The 7,795-nt window shown below is 40.5% G+C and overlaps 1 protein-coding gene across 1 annotated transcript in view; it reads right to left on the bottom strand.

The window, feature by feature from the left end:
• RSF1 (remodeling and spacing factor 1) overlaps positions 1-7,795 on the bottom strand; it is a 172,378-nt gene that overhangs the window by 127,169 nt on the left and 37,414 nt on the right. The window lies entirely within an intron of this gene.

Below are 7,795 nucleotides of genomic sequence, written 5' to 3'. Positions count from 1 at the left end.
GGGAGGAGAAGGGGAGGGGGAGAGGAAGGGGGAGGGTGAAAAATACCTTCAGGCTTTAGAGAAAAACAATGTTCCTAGCAGTGTTTTCCTAAGGCTGGGTCCCTTGAAAAATCATAAAACATAAAATTAAGTATTTTCATTTATATGTGACATTGAACAAATCTTTTACACTGCTGTTGGTCTCAAACAACAATAATATAAGGTTATCAAACATGTGGAAACTGTTTTTTTTAAATCAACTATTACCATGTTAAGAGTATGATAAAGTCCCCTCTAACATATGCTCCCTCTTCTCTCTTTCTGAAAATAGTTCTTTGCAAACTCTTGCACTCAAGTGATCCTCCTACCTCAGCCTACCAAGTAGCTTGGACTACAGGCACACCCCCATGCCCAGCTAATTTTTAGCAGAGATGAGTCTCACTACGTTGCCCAGGACTAAATGGACTCTTCAGTCTTTGTCTTAATTTGGGAACATATGACACTGTTGATCATATCTTCCTTCTTGAAACCTGGGCATTCTGTGACATCACTTTTCTGATTTATCTTATCTCTCTGTCCTTTTTTGGATTCCTTTGCAAGCCCTCTGTTTCTGGTCTATCCTTGAAAGCTAGTTATTTCCATTTTAGAATTTTATTTCTTTAGTCCCTAAGTTATCTGATCCACCGTTTTGTTCCAATTTATCTTTTCATTCATTCATTCATTCACTCACTAATTCATTCATTCACCCATTTTTTGGAGACAGAGTCTCACTCTGTCGCCCAGGCTGGAGTGCAGTCGCACTATCTCAGCTCACTGCAGCCTCTACCTCCCAGGTTCAAGCGATTCTCATGCCTCAGTCTCCCAAGTAGCTGGGATTACAGACGTGCACCACCATGTCCCGCTAATTTTTGTATTTTTCGTAGAGACAGGGTTTCACCATGTTGGCCAGGCTGGTCTCAAACTCCTGACCTCAGGTGATCCACCCACTTCGGCCTCCCAAAATGCTGGGATTATAGGCATGAGCCACTGCGCTGGGCTATTTATTTATTTTTAGAGACAGAGTCTCACTCTGTTACTTGGGCTGAAGTGAAATGGCGTGATCATAGCTCACTGTAGCCTTCAAGTCCTGGGCTCAAGTGATCCTACTGCCTCAGCCTCCCTAGTAGCTAGGACTACAGGCACACCACTATGCCTTGCTATTTCTTAAATTTTTTTTTTTTTTTGAGATGGAGTTTCGCTCTTGTTGCTCAGGCTAGAGTACAATGGCGCAATCTTGGCTCACTGCAACCTCTGCTGCCTCAGCCTCCCAAGTAGCTGGGATTACAGGCATGCACCACCACACCCGGCTAATTTTGTAGTTTTAGTAGAGATGGGGTTTCTCCATGTTGGTTAGGCTGGTCTCAAACTGCTGACTTCAGGTGATCCGCCCACTTCAGCCTCCCAAAGTGCTGGGATTACAGGTGTGAGCCACCGTGCCCAGCCTCTTCTAGACACGGGCTGCTTAAATTTAAATATACTATTGTCTTGCTGTGCTAGTTAAAGATACGTTCAGGTAACAGAAAACCTTACTAGAGTGACTTTACAAATAAAAGGTTAGTTTTTCTCATGTAACAGGAAGTCCAGAGTAATGAGTTGCCAGTTTCTGTTTACAGACTCAACAAATCTATCATACTGAACTTCTTGGAGTTCCCAAATTTACCATGCTATTTCTACCCTCCAGGGCTCCTCACTCCATCTCCTCCCATCATGGGGTTCAATTTAGACGTTGCTTCCTTTGGAAATCATTCTTTTATCCCACCATATCCAGACTAAGAGCCAATGCTGGGTGTCCTCAAATGATCCTAATTTGTACTTATGCAACACATTGTATCATAAATGCCCGTTTAATTAGCTCTATTCCACATTAAACAGGCCTGTATCTTCAGCACCTAGGACAGTGGCTAGCACATACCATGCATTCCATAAAGACTTGTTCAATTGTATGGGTTTGGTCTTTTAAAAAACCAAGTAACTGTTTTTGATAAACATGAACTTCTAACCCAAGTAACTAACTGATTAGCAAACAATAATACATGTTTCTTGCTCATACTTAAAGAATCAAATAGAAAAAAATAACAAATTTCTAAAACCACTAAGGAAACATGTAAAATAAAATATCTGTCTTCAGGATGTGCGATCGACCATTCCATGCCATCAACTTACAGGTGGCCAACCATAAACTGGCTTTTATGAAAACTGAAGTTTTAGGAAGTTTAGTGAGTTTGCTAATTAATACATGACAAAAGGTAGGCTACCTAAGATAATAAAAAACAAAACAGAGAGAGACTATGGGCCAGGTGCTGTGGCTCACACCTATAATCCCAGCACTTTGGGAAGCCGAGGTGGGCAGATCACTTGAGGTCAGGAGTTCGAGACAAGCCTGGTCAACATGGTGAAACCTGTCACTACTAAAATTACAAAAATTAGCTGGGCATGGTGGCATATGCCGGTAGTCCCAGCTACTCGGAAGGCTGAGGCAGCAGAATGGCTTGAACCCGGGAGACAGAGGTTGCAGTGAGCCGAGACTGTGCCACTGCACTCCAGTCTGGGCAACAGAGTGAGACTCTGTCTCAAAAAAAAAAAAGACTATTACTAAATAAATAGTTCTCCCATGCTCCACTTTGCAGTCAGTCACCCTACTTCTGAACTGAGAAAACCATTGATCTGTTTTCCATACTATAGATTTGTCTTTTCTAGAGTTTCATATAACATGAACTCTTTTTGTCTGGCTTTTTTGCCTCACATGATGTTTTTGAGATTCACACTTTGTAACATCAGTGTCCCTTTGTATGAATTTATCAAAATTTGGTCATCCAATCATTGGCTGATGAATGAACTGTCTTTTTTTTTTTTTTTGGAGACAGAATCTCACTGTCACCCAGGCTGGAGTGCAGTGGCTCAATTTCAGCTAATTGCAACCTCCACCTCCTGGGTTCATGCAATTTTCCTGCCTCAGCCCGCTGAGTACCCAGGATTCCAGGCACGTGCCATCATGCCCGGCTAATTTTTGTATTTTCAGTAGAGATGGGGTGTCACCATGTTGGCCACGCTGGTCTCCAACTTCGGACCTCAAGTGATCCGCCCACCTCAGCTTCCCAAAATGTTGGAATTACAGATGTGAGCCACTGTGCTTGGCCTCTGTGTTTTGACTATTATAAATAAAGTTGCTATGAATATTTCTGTGCATGTCTTTGTATGGACATACATTTTTATTTCTCTTGAGTAGATAGCAGTGGAGCTCATGGGTTGTGTGGCAGACATAGGTTTAACTTAATAAGAAACTCCCAAACATTTTGCCAATGTAAGCTGTACCATTTATTATTGTCTAAGAGTTCCAACTGTTTCACATCCTCAAAAACACTTGAGGTGTCAGTCATTTTAAAAGAACGTTTTCTTCTTTCTTGGATAGTGTTCTAGAAATGTCAATAATATCATCTGTTGATAATATTGTTCATGTTTTCTATATTCTGAATGATTTTGTCTAGTTGCACTATTGATTACTGAGAGGGAAGTGTTGAAATTTCCAATTTTAACTGTGCATTATATATATATTTTAAGTTGTTTTTGCTTCATGTGTTTTAAAGCTCTGCTATTAGTGAAAATACTGTCAGAATTGTATCTTCCTAATGAATAGCACTATGAAACACCCCTATTTATTTCTAATATTCCATTTCATTTTCTGATACTAATATAGCCATCTCATTTTCCAATATTAATATAGTAATTCCAGCTTTCTTACGATGAGTTTTGCATATCATTTTACATCCTTTTACTTTTAACCTATATCTTTATGTTTGAAGTGAATTTCTATAGACAGCATATACCTGGCTGGGTCTTTCTTTTCTTTTCTTTTTTTTTTTTTTTTTTGAGACGGAGTCTCGCTCTGTCGCCCAGGCTGGAGTGCAGTGGCCGGATCTCAGCTCACTGCAAGCTCCGCCTCCCGGATTTGCGCCATTCTCCTGCCTCAGCCTCCCGAGTAGCTGGGACTACAGGCGCCCGCCACCTCGCCCGGCTAATTTTTTGTATTTTTTTTTTTTTAGTAGAGACGGGGTTTCACCGTGTTAGCCAGGATGGTCTCGATCTCCCGACCTCGTGATCCGCCCGTCTCGGCCTCCCAAAGTGCTGGGATTACAGGCTTGAGCCACCGCGCCCGGCTGGGTCTTTCTTTTCTATCCACTCTGCCAATCTCATTTAATTTTAATTAAAATACCACATGTGGTTTAGTGGTGACATATTGGAGAGAGCAGATTTAGAACAAGGATTAGGCCAGAAGCGGTGGCTCATGCCTGTAATCCCAGCACTTTGGGAGGCTGAGGCAGGCAGATCACTTTCGGTCAGGAGCTGGAGACCAGCCTGGCCAACATAGTGAAACCTCGTCTCTACTAAATATACAAAACTTAGCCGGGTGTGGTGGCGTGCACCTGTAGTCCCAGCTACTCGGGAGGCTAAGACAGGAGAATTGCATAAATCTGGGAGGTGGAGGCCACAGTGAGCAGAGATCATGCCACTGAACTTCAGCCTGGGCCACAGGGCGAGAATCCATCTCAAAACAAAAAACAAAAACAAATAAAAAAAACAAGGATTAGCAAACTACTGCCCACAGGGCAAATGCAGCATGTTACCTGCTTTAGCGATGCCTGCAACTAACCATGTTTCTACATTTTAAAAAAGGGTGGAGGCGAAAAAAAAATCAAAGAAAGCATAATATTTTGACACACAACAACACGAAACTCAAATCTTAGTGTAACGTTTTATTGGAACACAAAAAATGTAATTTCTATGGCTACTTTTGTGCCTCAAGAGCAGAATTAAACACTTTTAACAGACACTGTATTGATGATCACAAAGCCTAACATATTCTTTAATGTCTGAGAAAAACTTGGCTAACCCCAAACTAAAATTATTTGTTTAATGCAATAACTGATTTAATTGAGTTAAAATCTATAATCCTACCATTTATTTTGTTCATATACATTTATTTGTTCCTTTCTTACTCCTTTTAATGTCTTCTTTTGAATTAACCTGATTAAAATTAACTTCATTTAATATCTACTCTTAGCTAATTAATTATACTTCTTTAAGTTTTCATGGTTGCTTCAGGTTTTACAAAACAAAGCATCTTTAACTCAACATGGTCTACTATTAAATAATATTCTATTACTTCACATACAACGTGAACACTTTTTACCCTTAGGACATCATACTTGCATTTCCTTGTTCTCATCCTTAGTACTAGAGCTTTCATGTTTCACTTCCTCATATATTGTGAAATTTGCAATACCTGGTGATTTTTGCTTCAAATAGTTAATTTTTTTTTAAAGACTTTTTAAAAATTGGGTAAAATTTAATTTTAACATATTTATCCTTTCTTACACTTGTCATTGCTTTGTCTAGGTCCAAGTTTTCATCTGAAGATGTTTCTTGTAGTGTAAGTGGCTAGCTCATAACATGTTCTTTCGCTTTACCTGCCTGAAAAAGTTTTTATTTCACCCTCATTTTTGAAGGATATTTTGTTGGATATAGAAGTTTTCACCTAATACTTTTCATTTAGTACTTTTGCAACATCCATTATCAGCCGGGTGCAGTGGCTCACTCCTGTAATCCCAGCACTTTGGGAGGCTGAGGTGGGCAGACTGCTTGAGCCCAAGAGTTTGAGACCAGCCTGGGCAACACAGCAAGACCTACTCTCTACAAAAAATTTAAAAATTAGCCAGGCATAGTGCTGTGCGTCAGGAGTCCCAGCTACTCAGGAGGCTGAACTGGGAGGCTCGCCTGAGCCTAGGAAGTTGAGGTTGCAGTGAGCCATGTTTATTCCACTGCACTCCGCCTGGGCGACAGAACAAGACCTGATCTCAGGAAAAAAAAAAAAAAAGTTAATTATTGCCTAGTTTGTATAGTTTCCAACAAAACGTCTTCTTTGTTTCTCTGTATATAATATGTCTTTTTCTTAGGTTGCCTTCAAGATTCTGTCACTGCTTTCTGACAACTGACAAACATACAAATGTCCGTGAATGTTTGTTTGTGTTTGTCCTGCTTTAGGTTTGTTGAGATTATTGGGCTTGTGGGTTTATAATTTTCATCAAATTTGAAATTTTGCAGCCATTATTCTTCCAATATTCTTGGCTCCATCCTCCTTCTAGGATCTCAAATACACTTTAGGGAGCCTGCTTGATACTATTCCACAGACCAGTGAAGCACTTGATTATTTTCAGTTCTCTTTCTCCCTGCTTCATTTTAGGATAAAGTCCACTGACATGTCTTTAAGTTCACTGGTTTGTTCTGCGCATCCAATCTTCTGTGAAATGCCTTTCAGCAATTTATTTAACATACTAGTTTTTTTTAAATCTCTAGAAGTTCTGTATATTTTTCACATCTTTTATTTCTCTCAGTATGTTCATATTTTTCTTTAAATACTTTTACTAATACTTATTTTACTATCCTTGTCTGCTACTAGTATCTCCATCATTTCCAAATCTGCTTCTTTGGGTTCATTTTTCTCCTGGTTATGAGTTAGACCAGTTTCTCAGCGTTATGTAGTAATTTGAGCCATATTGAGTAAATTAAGCTTGGATGTTGGAAAATATCAATGTTACAATGCTGCTAAGATGTGCTGTTAAGATTTTGCAATGTGCTGTAAAAATGAGTTGGGCTTTGTTTTGGCAGGTACTTATTTGTAGATTCATCTGATCTTTTTAAGGCCTTTCCTGTCAGGTTTACTACAATGAATCAATTGGGTTCTCCATTAACATCCTGAATGCAACAAAAAATACTTCACTCTGGTCAGAGTTCAGACATCTCCAGTGTAAGTTCTGGGAAATGTTCTGCTAATAATAACCTGGATGTTCAATGCCTAGCCTTGTGGATTTTCACTGTTTGCACATATGACCTAGTCTTCAGGAAAGACTCAAGGTAGCCCAATACAGATTTCTGGAATTTTTTCTTCTGCATAGCCCTCTTCTTTTCAGAAGCTGGCCCTGCAACTTCTAGCTGCCTAAGCCTCTTGAAATCCAATCTTTGCCTCCTCAGTTGAGCGAAGCTGCCAGACTCTCGTTAGATTCTATCTCTAACAGCTAAAGCTGCTTCCAGGTAGGAAACCCTGGTTGTGGTATAGGGCTCACTTCTTTTATTTCAGCCATCACCCAGGGATAACAGTCCTGATTTGCCTTAGTACAATATCTAAAAAGAGATGGTTCAAGTATCTTGATCCAGTTTACTAGCTGTTTATGACAAGCAGGTAAAAGCCCCTTATTATTCCATCATGTCCAGAGAGAATTCTCGATTTTTAAAGCAACATTGGCCGGGCACAGTGGCTCATGCCTGTAATCCCTACACTTTGGGAGGCCGAGGTGGGTGGATCACCTGAGATCAGGAGTTTGAAACCAGCCTTGCCAACATGGTGAAACTGCGTCCCTACTAAAAATACAAAACAGCCAGGCATGGTGGCGTGCACCTGTAATCCCAGCTCCTCAGGAGGCTGAGGCAGGAGAATTGCTTGAACCTGGGAGGCAGAGGTTGCAGTGAGCCGAGGTCATGCCATTGCACCCCAGCCTGGGTAACAAGAGTGAAACTCCGTCTCAAAAAACGAGAAAAAGCAACATTAAAGAAATAAAGATGTGTACTTGAGCAGATGATATGAATTTTTAAAAGAGTGAATTGGCTAGGTGCGGTGGCTCACGCCTGTAATTCCAGCACTTTGGGAGGTCGAGGTGGGCAGATCACAAGGTCAGGAGATTGAAACCATCCTGGCTAACATGGTGAAACCCCGTCTCTACTAAAA

Source organism: Colobus angolensis, unplaced genomic scaffold (genome assembly GCF_000951035.1).
Source record: "Colobus angolensis palliatus isolate OR3802 unplaced genomic scaffold, Cang.pa_1.0 Scaffold179, whole genome shotgun sequence".
NCBI classification, from domain to species: Eukaryota; Metazoa; Chordata; class Mammalia; order Primates; family Cercopithecidae; genus Colobus; species Colobus angolensis.
This window is presented reverse-complemented; position numbering and strand designations above follow the sequence as displayed.